A 14,243-nucleotide genomic window follows, 5' to 3' on the forward strand; every position below is an offset into this window, starting at 1 on the left:
TGGTCATATAGAACACATAAAATTAACCAATTAACACATCATTTGACAGTCATGCAAAATTATCAAATAAATATTAACATCTAATAGTAAGTTGATAGTACCCGGTTGAAGCTTGTAAGCTTGCTTACTGAATATTGCACATTCACAATTCTCTTCTAAGCATGCTGAAATGTTCTTCAACTAGAGGTTTTGTGAAAATATCAGCAATTTGAGCGTCAGTAGCAACAAAGATCAGTTTGACTTTCCCTTTTACAACATTATTTCTTAAGAAATGATGCCTAACATTAATATGTTTGGTTCTTGAGTGATTCATTGGATTCTCAAAAATACTGATAGTACTTGTGTTATCACAATAAATAGGAGTTTGACCACAGAAAATTCTAAAATCTTTAAGCTGTTGTCTTATCCAAAGAATTTGTGAGCAACAACTACCAACTGCTAAATATTCTCCTTTCGCTGTAGATAATGCAACAGATGTTTGATTTTTTCTTAACCAAGAAACCAAACTTTGTCCTAAATAAGCACAAACACCACTTGTACTTTTTCTATCAGTTTAACAACCTATATAATCTGCATCACTATACCCAACAAGATCAAATGCATTTGTGACTGGATAGAATAAACCAAGAGCAATAGATCCATTTAAATATTTAAAATTCTCTTAACAGCATTCAAATGAGACTCTTTAGGTTTAGCTTGAAATCTTGCACAAACACAAACACTATACAAAATATCAGGTCTAGAGGCTGTAAGATATAATAAACTTCCAATCATACCTCTATAAGTCCGAATATCAACATCTTTACCTTGTTCATCGGTTGTCAACTTGCTGACAACACTCATCGGTGTTGATTTCGACTTGATATTATCATAACCAAATCTTTTGAGTAAGTTTCTGATATACTGTGATTGATGTATATATATTTCTTCAGGAGTTTGCTTGATTTGTAATCCCAAAAGATAATTAAGCTCTCCCGTCATGCTCATATCAAATTCACCGTGCATACACTTAGAAAACCACTCGCATAAAGAATCATTAATAGCATCAAATATAATATTATCAACATATATTTTTACAACTAAAATATCTTTACCTTTAGGTATAGTAAATAAATTTGGATCAATAGTACTCGAATAAAACCATTCTTGATCAAGAATTCACTTAATCTTTCATACCAAGAGTGAAGTGCTTACCTTAATACATATAAAGCTTTCTTCAATGTGTACACATAATTTGGATATTTTTCATTTTCAAATCTAGGAGGTTGCTTGACATAAACTTCTTCTTTAAGAAATCTATTTAATAAAGCACTCTTTACATCCATTTGGTGTAGCTTGATTTTCTTGTAGCATGCAAATGAAAGTAACATTTTGATAGATTCTAATCTTGCAACATGAGCATAGGTTTGATCAAAATCGATGCCTTCTTGTTGATTGTATCCTTGTGCCATAAGTCTTGCCTTGTTTACAGTGACATTTCCAAATTCATCAACTTTATTCTTGAAAATTCATTTAGTACCAATGATAGAAACATCCTTAGATGGATCTACAAGTTCCCAAACATCACATCTTTCAAATTGATTGAGTTCTTCTTGCATTTCCATGATCAAATTTTCGTTATTAAAAGCTTCATTGATATTCTTTGGTTCCTCCTTAGCTAGAAAAACTGAAAAAGCACAAATGTTTGCTGCTTCTTTTCTTGTCTTGATTTCTTCTGATTTATTACCACTAATCAATTCTGGAGGATGATTCTTTAATATCTTAAATCACTTTGGTAAAGAATGTTGAGCTATGACTTCCTCATTTGTTCGAATTCTCTTAGAAAGAGGTGAAATATCTTCACCATCAAACATATTCTGAAGCTTTCCAGAGTAAGTCTAGATAACTGTTCCAAATTTTCATCAATAGGTGAAGAAGTTCCAGCTTCTTTATCAGCTTCTGGTGTTACATCTTTTGACTTGTCAGCTTGTCGTGAGTCAGTATTCTTCACTGCTAACTCGCTGTCAGTACCTGTACCTGTAACATCTTCCTCTTCCCTTGACATTTCATCATTAGGCTCTTGAAACAAAACATTAGTAGACTCTTTAACAACATTTTTAGATAGATTATAAATTCTATAAGCACGACTTGTTAAAGAATAACCCAAAAATATAGCTTCATAAGATTTAGAATCGAATTTACCATCCATTTTAAAAGTTTTTAGTACAAAACACCCTGAACAAAAACTTTGAAGTAACCAATATTAGGTTTCTTCTTTCTTAGTAATTCATATGGAGTCTTGTTGAGTAATGGCCTGATTAGCATTCTGTTAAGAACATAGCTTACTGTGTTAACAAATTCTGCCCAAAAACTCCTTGGTAGCTTGCTTTCCTGAAGCAACGTCCTTGCTGTTTCTTGAAATGCTCTATTCTTACGCTCTACAACTCCGTTTTGCTGTGGTGTACGAGGTGCAAAAAATTGATGTGTAATTCCTCTTTCTTCACAATAAGTAATAAAGTTCTTTTATAATTCACCATCATGATCACTTCGTATACCTATAAGTCATGTTTCAAGATTATTCTCAAGTAACTTGATTAGCTTCTCAAATTCACTAAAAGAAAAATCTTTATAGATAAAAAAAATACCCATGTATATCTAGAATAATCATCAATAATAACAAAAGCATACCGTTTACCTCCAATACTTTTATAAGCTTCTGGACCAAATAAATCCAAGCCTAAAAGCTCTAAAGGTTTAAAAGAAGATACCACTTTCTTGACCTTGTGTAATGTTCTGATTTGCTTTCCTAGTTGACAAGCAGTACAAGTTTACATCTTAACAAACTTCAGTTTTGGCATTCCTCAAACTAGCTATTTTGTTGATAGCTTGCTAAGTAGTTCTATTTGAGCATGTCCAAACCTTCTATACCAAATTTATGGACTTGTATCAACTGCTGCTAAACAACATGCTTGTTCCTGTTCTTCAAAATCCAATACATATATATTTCCTTCCCTTCTAGCAACTAGAGGAATTTTGTTAGATCTAACGAGTATAGTACAATCATGTTGACCAAAATTTACTTTATGACCATCATCAAATAATTGATTTATACTAAGAAGATTATAAGTAAGACCCTTAACATATTGAGATTTATTTAAAGATACAATATTGTTACTAATTTTTCCTTTGCCAAGTGTTATGAGAGAAAATTATTTATAACACCCCGGATTTATCGTGTCTAAATAACTAAATTACCTTTGATTTTCAGGTTTGGAACTGCAGAAGCTACTGAACAGAGGTTCAATAGAAGAAATAAAGCTGTATTTTTGTATGATTAACGAACTGGATTAGCAAAGAACCAAGCAAAATTACTGAGAAATGCCTTCTCGAATCCTGCCAAATATGCTTGGAAAAATAATCACAATGATTACACGTGCCAATGTGCAAAGAGTGAGTATTCGGCCCCTTTGCCAATTGCCTACATACCCTATATATAAGGATCAAGTTTAATGTAGGTCTCTAGGGTTTGGACTCCATTTCTTGGCCAATAATCCACGTTTTGATAAGTCAAAATGAGCTCCCTCAGTTAATCCAACTGTTTCTCGCCAAGGTTCAATGTCCAGGTGCAGCTGGACACCTAGAAACCTATTTTAATCCATTATCGAGACATGATTCCCATGAATTTATGTGTTTATCCTATTATATTTATGTTTATCATATTTTATGGTGATGAAATCTTGTTTATAATCCATTTTATGAAGATAAAGATTGTTTCCCTTTATCGTAGGATGTACAGTCCCAGTTTAACTCTACCACTGACAGTCGAGGTTCATTATTCCGGCCAACTGAGGTATGCTGATACGGTATGCTGATACTCTCGTATCAGCACCTCACCATCCTTTTACCTATTCAGGTGCTTCCAACACCTCACCAACACACAAGAACCTATACCTGATGCACCTCAATACCTTCCAGGCCCCCATAGACCTGTTTACAACCTATTGTACCTCTTAGTCAGCTTGTTAAGTCAATACCCTTGTACCTTGATGCAGGCTCCTCCAAAATCATGATCCTTGGGACCCGGAACCTCACCAAAACCTATATTATTTCATGAAAATCGAGCCTAAACCATTCATGGACCTTAAATCTAGCCCATGCAAGATTTTGAACACAACAACTACCCCCGGTTCCTTGCAGTATTGAATACAAGAGGAACCATAATAGCCCTTTGATCAATCAATATCACCTGGCTACCTTCCTAGAGCTCCTACTCTCCACCTGTACCTATAACCTTTCACCTATAATACTTTAGATCCAACCATAATCCTCAAAATAACCCTCAGATTACAGTCCCTTACTTCCAGAGAATTTATACCCCTATAATGCATCCCATTCATCACCTCAAATCTTCCAAAGCCTACCTTTCCCAAGAAATTTATATTTCCATGCTCCTAGCTCCCGTTATTCAGTGATGCTCACTTGTTTTGACTGAACACCTCCCTAGAGCTTTAGCTTTAACCACGAACCTGAACATCCTTATATTATTTTTAGAAACTCAACCCCATGAGAAACCTTATCTCTTGATTTTCTTACCACTTCATGCGTGTTATGGCAAAAACACGCGCTAATAACACACGCAAGTATACGCGTTCGCAAGTAATATAGAATACTTTCTAGTTCTTTCCCACAGAGACTCAGACTAAATATGTTCAATTAAACTCACTCACCAATGTATGATTACTTCTTAATGTTAAGACAATAACACAGATTGATTAACTAATTATTAACTACAATTAACTACTAGACTTAAGCACTTAATTAATCACTTGAATTAACAATATTAAAACACTCATGAGATCACAACTTCATTACTACTTCCTTCAATAACTATTGTTATTACCCTTAACATACAACAGTGATGATATTTTTATCGAATAACACGAAACTGATAAAAGCCAACTTTCACTGTACTAATACCATTCTACCAAACATCCACAATTAAGATAGAAGTTGAATAGTCATCAATTATGTTGAGTCCCTATATGTCTACAGAAATTGACAACATAACGATTTAAGCACAAGTTATTCCTTTTGATCTCTCTGTTAGACACTCCCGCTTGACCATTTGTTTGCGGATGATAGGCAGTAACAACAAGATGATTCACATTATAGCGCTGCATCATAGAAGTAAACTTACGGTTGCAGAAATGCGACCCTTCATCACTTATGATTACTCGTGGCGTTCCAAACCTTGTGAAAATCTGCTTATGAAGAAAATTCAACACTGCCTTTGCATCATTCGTCGGTAGAGTTTTGACTTCTACCCATTTTGAGACATAATCGACTGCCAGCAAGATGTACTGATTATTACAGGATGAGACAAAAGGCCCCATAAAATCGATTCCCCAAACATCAAAGACCTCGACTTCAAGCATCACATTTAACGGCATCTCATCCTTTCTCATAAGATTTCCCACTCTTTGGCAACGATCACACCTTAAAACGAACTGATGAGCATCCTTAAACAAAGTAGGCCAGAAAAAACCTGCTTGCAGAATACGAGCTGCCGTCTTCTCACCACCATAGTGTCCACCATAAACTGTGGAGTGGCAGTCTCGTAATATCCCCTCCGTCTCACAGAATGGGATACATCTCCTGATGATCTGGTCAGCTCCCTGTCTAAACAAATACGGTTCATCCCACATATACCACTTCACCTCATACAAAAACTTCTTCTTTTGAGCTGTGGTCAAATTAGGAGGCATTACATTGCTGACAAGATAATTCACAATATCCGCGAACCATGGCTCTTCCTCCTGAACTGCGAACAACTGCTCATCCGGAAAAGATTCGTTGATCAATGTCGTATCATGTGAAGTAGACTCGGGATTTTTCAATCTAGAGAGATGGTCAGCTACTTGATTCTGAGTACCTTTTCGATCCTTGATCTCTAACTCAAATTCCTGTAGCAAGAGCACCTAACAAATGAGTCTCGGCTTTGAATCCTTCTTGGAAACCAAATAGCGAATGGCCGCATGATCAGTGAATACTGTCACCTTTGTCCCAAGAAAATAAGATCGAAATTTTTCGAAACCAAAGACTATAGCCAAGAGCTCCTTCTCAGTAGTGGTGTAGTTCATTTGGGCCCCATTTAAGGTCTTGCTAGCATAGTAGACCACATGAAAGAGATTATTCTTGCGCTTCCCAAGAACTGCGCCCACCGCATAATCACTAGCATTACACATCATCTCAAAAGGCTCTGTCCAATCAGGTGCTGTAATAACTGGTGCAGTTATCAAAACTCTTCTTAAGAGTCTCGAATGCTGTTAAGAAGTCATCATCAAATTTAAAAGGCACATCCTTCTCAAGTAAGTTGCACAACAGCTTAGATATCTTCGAAAAGTCCTTGATGAAATGCCGATAAAAACCCGCATGACCATAAAAACTACGGATTCCTTTCACAAAAATATGTGGTGGAAGATTTTCAATGACTCCCATCTTGGCTTTGTCCACCTCAAGACCCTTGCTAGAGATGCCTTCACGCACCATAAAATGACATTTTTCCCAATTGAGCACCAAATTAGTTTCCACACACCTTTTGAGTACTGCACGAAGATTATTCAAACATTCATCATACGAATGTCAAAAGACGGAGAAGTCGTCCATGAACACCTTGACATTATTTCCAATCATGTCAGAGAATATAGCCATCATACATCTCTGAAAAGTGGCCGGTGCGCCACATAACCCAAATGAAACTCTGCGAAAAGCAAACGTGCCAAATGGACAAGTGAAGGTAGGCTTTTCTTGATCCTCTGGTGCAATACAAATCTGATTATACCCTGAATAGCCATCCAGAAGACAATAATACTCATGACCGGCCAACCTATCAAGCATCTGATTAATAAACGGAAGAGGGAAGTGATCCTTCCTTATGGCCTTTTTCAACTTTCTGTAATCCATGCATACTCGCCATCCTGTGACTGTTCTCATGGGGATGAGCTCGTTCTTTTCATTTGCTACCACAGTGATACCTCCTTTCTTAGGTACACATTGCACAGGGCTCACCCAAGAACTGTCAGAAATAGGATAAATGATTCCTACATCCAGCCACTTCAGAATTTCTTTCTTCACCACTTCTTTCATGATAGGATTAAGTCTGCGCTGTTGCTCAACAGTCGGCTTACTACCCTCTTCTAGCAGAATCTTATGCATGCAATATGAAGGGTTGATCCCTTTGATATCTGCTATAGTCCATCCGATAGCCAATTTGAATTCTCTCAAAATCCTTAATAGCTTGTCCTCCTCACTACCTGAAAGGTCAGATGCAATAATAACAGGTAAAGTAGATGCATCACCTAAAAAAGCATACCTCAAGTGTTCAGGTAATAGTTTAAGCTCCAAGGTAGGTGCTTCCTCAATCGATGGTTTGAGCTTTCCTTCAGAATTTTTGAGGTCAGAAGTACCAAGAGATTCAAATGGCATGTCTAGCTTCCGCTTCCAGGGAGAAGCATTAAGATATTGTAGTTGCTCATTGCCATCTTCATCATCACTATCAAAATCCCCCACTAAGGCCTTCTCTAATGCGTCAAACCTTAGCATATGATCAAGTTCTGAAGTAACCGCAGAATCAATCAAATCCACTTTTAAGCACTCCTCATCTTCTGTAGGGAATTTCATTGCCTTGAATACATTGAATGTCACATCCTGATCCTGCACCCGCATTGTAAGTTCACCTTTCTGCACATCTATCAACGTACGGCCTGTAACCAAGAAAGGTCTCCCTAAGATAATGGGAATCTTCTTATCTTCCTCGAAATCCAGAATAACAAAGTCTGCAGGAAAGAAGAGCTTATCCACCTTTACTAGCACATCCTCTACTATGCCTCGTAGGTAAGTAATAGAACGATCAGCCAATTGTAGAGACATGTAGGTGGGATTTGGATCAGGCAAATTCAACTTTTTAAAGATCGACAACGGCATCAGATTGATGCTTGCTCCCAAATCACAAAGGCACTTGTCAAAAGATAACATGCCAATGGTGCAAAGAATGGTGAAGCTACCTGGATCCATAAGCTTTGGAGGTAACTTTTATTGCAGCACAGCACTGCATTCTTCCGTTAGAGCAATGATCTCAAGTTCATCCAGGTTCACCTTCCTTGAAAGGATACTCTTCATAAATCTCGCATAACTAGGCATTTGCTCCAGAGCCTCAGCGAAAGGTATATTGATGTGAAGTTTCTTGAACACCTCCAGAAACTTATCGAACTGCTTATCCAGCTTTTGTTGTTGCAATCTCTTAGGGAAAGGTGGTGGAGGATAGAGCTGTTTCTCCCCTGTATTACCCTCAGGCAGAGTGTGTCCAACAGTAGTCTTCCTTGGTTCCGCCGCCTTCTCCTTTTGCTTAGCTTCTTCATCTCCCACTTCAGCTTCTCCTTCTTTTGCTTTTTCAGGATCAACAACTTTTCCAGACCTTAAGGTAATAGCCTTGACTTGCTCTTTAGCTTCCTTCCTGCCTGGCACTTCAGTATCACTGGGAAGTGTGCCAGGTTGACGATTGAGCACTGTATTGGCTATTTAACCGATTTGATTTTCCAAGGTCTTGATAGAAACCGCCTGACTTTTGCACAACAACTTAAGTTCCTCAAAATCAGCACTAGAGGGTGGAGCTGCACCTCCTTGTTGAGGATATGATTGCCTTTGAGCATAATGCTGTGGTTGCTGGAATCCAGGTGGATTGAACTGTTTACTTACGCCTTGCTGATATGGTTGCTGAATAGCATTTTGATTATTACTCCAGCTGAAATTTGGATGATTTCTGTTGTTAGGATGATAAGTAGCTGGCACAGGCTGCTGTTGTTGCTGATAATTATTCACATACTGAACAGATTCATTAACAAGATAACACTGATCCGTAGCATGAGAACTTGCACAAAGCTCACAGACCATAGCTATCTGATTGACCCCATAGGTGGCTAGAGAATCGACCTTCATAGACAGCGTTTGGAGCTGCACTGCAATAGCTGTAGCTGCATCGACTTCCAGAATACCTGCTACCTTCCCAGGCATCATCCTTTGAGTTGGGTTTTGATGCTCATTTACAGCCATAGTCTCAATAAGATTATAAGCCTCAGTATAGCTTTTGGCCCACAAGGCGCCTCCAGCTGCTGCATCAAGCATGGGCCGAGATTGGGCCCCCAAACCATTATAGAAACCAGTGATCACCATCCAATCAGGCATTCCATGATGTGGACACTTTCTCAACATCTCCTTGTAGCGCTCCCAAGCTTCGCACATAGATTCTGTAGGTTTCTGCGCAAACTGAGTAAGAGCACTCCTCATTGCAGCTGTCTTCGCCATTGGATAAAACTTTACCTGAAACTTTTGCGCAAGATCTTTCCAAGTTGTGATAGACCCAGCTGGTTCAGAATGTAACCAGTCCTTAGCTTTATCCCTTAGAGAGAATGGCAAAAGCCTCAGCTTGATAGCTTCATCAGTCACACCATTATATTTGAAAGTACCGCAGATCTCGACAAAATTCCTTATGTGCATGTTGGGGTCTTCAGTCACAGCACCTCCGAAAGAAACAGAATTCTGAACCATCTGAATAGTGCCCGGCTTGATTTCAAAGTTATTGGCCTCAATAGCCGAGTGCATGATGCTAGACTGAATGTCATCAATTTTGGGCCGAGAAAAGTCCATAAGAGCTGGATCTTCCAGAACTAAGCGATCACCCATGGTTACTGGCTCTTTCTGCTCACTTCCTGAATCCGAATCTTCAAAATCTATCTTCTCCGGAATATCAAGAACTTCATCTGTCTCCTCATCCGTATCCAATGTCCTCTTGTGAGCACGAGAACAAGTTTGCATAAACGCTCGCTAAAGTACCTGAAACACAACCGGAAACAATAAGTAACACTTCTTAATCACTGAGTCCTAATGACCAATGATGGTAAGTACATAAACTAAACAAATACGCCGAGTCCCCCGCAGTGGCGCCAAAAACTTGTTATGGAGAAAACACGCGCTAATAACACACGCAAGTATACACATTCGCAAGTAATATAGAATACTTTCTAGTTCATTCCCATAGAGACTCAGACTAATTATGTTCAATTAAACTCACTCACCAATGTATGATTACTTCTCAATGTTAAGACAATAACACTTAGATTGATTAATTAATTATTAACTATAATTAACTACTAGACTTAAGCACTTAATTAATCACATGAATTAACAATATTAAAACACTCATGAGATCACAACTTCATTACTACTTCCTTCAATAGCTATTGTTATTACCCTTAGCATGCAACAGTGATGATATTAATTGAATAACACGAAACTGATAAAAGCCAACTTTCACTGTACTAATACCATTCTACCAAACATCGATAATTAAGAGATAAGTTGAATAGTCATCAATTATGTTGAGTCCCTATATGTCTACAGAAATTGACAACATAACGATTTAAGCACAAGTTATTCCTTTTGATTACACAGTGTAACACCCCCAAATCCGGGGTCGGGGCTCCGGGTTGTCACGAGTTCCATTTCCCTTAATAACACCCAATCTTAATAAACAATCAACTACTCTATACTGCGACCCCACAATAAACACACATACCACAAGTTATAGTCTCAGAGATGAATATCCAAAAATAACACGAGTCATTTTATTCCAAAATTATATGCCATTACACCTTAAAAGGGTTTCTGAATAAATTTACATTTCTTTGCCATTATTACAATTGATAAAGATACATAAGTCCGGTACATCAAAAGTTGAAAGCCTAGCCTATTGGTAGTTCCTACCTCAGCTACAGCGACATCAACGCCTATAGGAAACTGCGGAATGTTTCCTATCCGCTCGCGAATTGGGAGCTTGGTCCTGTTCATCTTGTCTATCTGATGTTGTGTGATGAAAGAAGAAAGCAAGGGTGGGCAATAAGTCCACCAAAATAATATGTATAATGATTAACAATATATGAACATTCTCATAGTATTCATGAAAGTCTTGGTCAAGAAGAATTGAACCAAGTTTGACCTCTTAATGCGACTAAGTCGCAAAATATTTAGTATATATATATATACTTTTCAAAATCTTTGAAATCCTCTGCCATGCATAATATACACAGACTTCCAGTTTATAACTGTATAAAAATATCGTTGCAAGGTGATCTCATATATATAACCTTGTCTCAACGTTTTTCTGAAAATCTTTGCCATGCATAAGATAATCATTGACTAGATATAAGTTGAAAATATGAAGTTACAAGATACTCCAATATACTTATATCTTTTCCGAATACTACTTGAACCACCAACGTTCAAGGTATAAACAGTTTCGAAAGTTCATCACATAGATGAGACTACAAGATAAGACTTGAATAGATTCAATCTTTGAAATATTTTTTAAAGGAAATGAAGTTACGAGATACTTCATTCGATGGAAAATCCTTTATAACTGTTTGACCCTGTCAATGCTTCGGCAACCACCCATTCGTAGCCTTTCGATCGAAATGCTCCGGGTAGTGTTGCAGAAATATCCAACTGGATGATGAACTCATTACGGGAGTTGCCGCGCCAGGAAGACCACTTACGATGATCAGTCGCAGTAGTGCAACCCCACCATTTTCTACATTTAGAGGAGAACCTGTCGGATTTACTTGTCAACCGAACACTGGACTCCTAAGAAATGGACCATCTTAGCAGAACTTCCAGGCCATTTGGGCCAATATAATAAGGCTGGGCCGGCGCCACTCGACCACTTACGCCACTCCTAGTTCAGATGAAATCCATGACTCAGAAACTTAAAGCTCGTCCCCACTTTCCCAAGTAGAAACTTGTTGATACGGCTCCACCAAGAAGTCGTATCTAGTTGGAAAGGAAAACTCACCGATATTTCCCAGGCGATGCATATTAATGGATTAACTTATTCCAAAAATTTTACTTCCCGAGTGTTGGGTAAGTAATAAAAAACTCTTTTATCAAAATAGCAATCTTGTTGTGAATATAAAACACACCACAGAGCCGGATCCCTCAGGTTTTGAGCGAGTATTTAAATCCCCTTCGAAAGGAGGATCTTAATATAAAAATTAGTTTTGGGATCCGCCCTAACTTTTAAAATCATTTTGAAGGCTCGAAAACATTTTTAAGAATGTTTGGAGTAATGCTGATTTAATAAAATAAATCAGTCCCAATATATTAGAAAATATCTGAATATTATTATTTAAATAATATTCCCATAAAGAATAATCTTTATAAAAATAATTGAAGTAGAAGTTTTAAAACTCATACTTGAAATGAATAATAAATAACCAAAGATATACTTATACGAAAGTATGATCTTTATTTGAATAATCAAAAATAAGTTTGATTATCGAAACATTATTCTTTAATAAACTAAAGAATATTATTTAATAAAAGAAGCGGAGTCATAAGTCCTCGAATGAATATTCAAAATAATATTCATTTAATAAAATAAGCGGAGTCCTAAGTCCTCGAATGAATATTCAAAATAATATTCATTTAATAAAATAAGCGGAGTCATAAGTCCTCGAATGAATATTCAAAATAATATTCATTAAATAAAATAAAGTTATCGAATAAACCTTATTCGATTAATAGTTTTTAAAACTATATCTATATATATATAAATATATATATAAATATATATATATATATATATATATATATATATATTATACTCGGGAACATCGACTCCCGGTTTAGAAAATGTTCACCTTTGGGTCCCATATACTAAGGGTATACGCAAACACTGCTTATCTCTAGCATAGGTATTATGAAACTTATAAACATTTGAATCAACAATTAGATATCAAGATTACGAAACAGACATGCATATATACCATATCAGCATGCTCCAATATATCACAAAATTTGCTAATAACAATCATGCACTTATCACAAGATAATGCATATACATATATTTACATCACAACAACAGTATAACGGGTAGAAAACTTGCCTGAGTGTTCCCGGATAGACTCAAGCTTAGAGTGGGTCCGATAACCTCTGAACAACAACATAATTCGGAATTAATCCCCGGTCGCTTAAGAAACTAGACTTTAACCAATTAGACCCCTAACGTTCGCTTTCGCGCTTAACGATTCACTTAAGTGGCTCGAGTACCCTCGGCTCCACCATTTTTAATAAATTAACCATTAAGAGTTTTAAGGCAATTCTTTTGCGAGTACCTTACCAACTGCCTAATCCACTTAACATAAGTGTTTCATACCCCAATTAGTCGTTTAAAGTCCTTAACCAAGGTTTCAAAGTAAGGCGAGGGGTAATGGTTCGGTCGCGAAGCGTCGTTACTTAAAACGGTCATTTCTCCTAAATCGTACATCGGATTCAAACGAACCACATATCAAAACGAAGCTCGTAACATGAACTATCTAATCATGGCAGTGGTCAAAACCTAACAGTGAGTTATCGGGTCCTGATGTTAAGAACAAAACAGTCTAAAGTAAATCGGACATTACGACTGCTATGTTTACGCGATTACCAAATTTTATCCTACTCCAAATCACCCAAAAATCAACCACAAATCAACCATACAACCAAAATACATCCATACAATGCTACAACAGCCCCAACACCTTAAGCTCTCCAATTTATTTTATTCTCAAACATGAACTAAAACTATACTTAAGTTCATTAACTAATCACCAAGATTTACAACTCCAAAACATCACAAAACCAATCAATCTCTAAATACACAATAACCAAGCCTATCATGAACTATAATACTCATAATAAGCTCTTAACATTAAATAACAAAGTTAGGTTAAGAGATTATACCTTCCTTGGTGAGTAAGTGTAACTAAGGAGCTTGGAATCACCCTTGAAAGTCCTTACCAAAGCATAATCTAACCAAAAAAACAAGATCAAACAATTTAAATTTCTTGAAAACACTATTCACTCTCTTCTTAAATGATTTATTGAAAGAGATTGTGAAGGAATTTGGAGCTTAAACTCCTAGGATAGCCATAACTAATCATAAGGAACCTTGGATAATTACCTTGCAATTTAACAATGGTTGGATCTTGGATTTTGAAATTTTCCTCTTTGAAAAAGAAGAAAAGCTGACAGCTTTGTTGCTTGAAATGAAGTCAAGATGTTTTTTTTTTGTGTTTGTGATTTGTTTTGCTTGGTTGTTTTGCTTTTGTTTTGTTTAATTATCTTTTAACCATGTAAAATTGTGTGGCTTGAATTTAACCACCCTTCCTTCCCTT

General features: G+C 36.8%; 1 non-coding gene across 1 annotated transcript; it reads left to right on the forward strand.

Annotated features, from left to right (window-relative positions):
- The first annotated feature begins 9,217 nt into the window (after positions 1-9,217).
- LOC141669800 (small nucleolar RNA R71) lies at positions 9,218-9,324 on the forward strand. Its single transcript, XR_012554058.1, has one exon. It is a non-coding gene; the product is annotated as a small nucleolar RNA R71 (small nucleolar RNA).
- Positions 9,325-14,243: the final 4,919 nt, after the last annotated feature.

This window comes from Apium graveolens, chromosome 6 (assembly GCF_009905375.1).
Source record: "Apium graveolens cultivar Ventura chromosome 6, ASM990537v1, whole genome shotgun sequence".
Lineage (NCBI taxonomy): Eukaryota > Viridiplantae > Streptophyta > Magnoliopsida > Apiales > Apiaceae > Apium > Apium graveolens.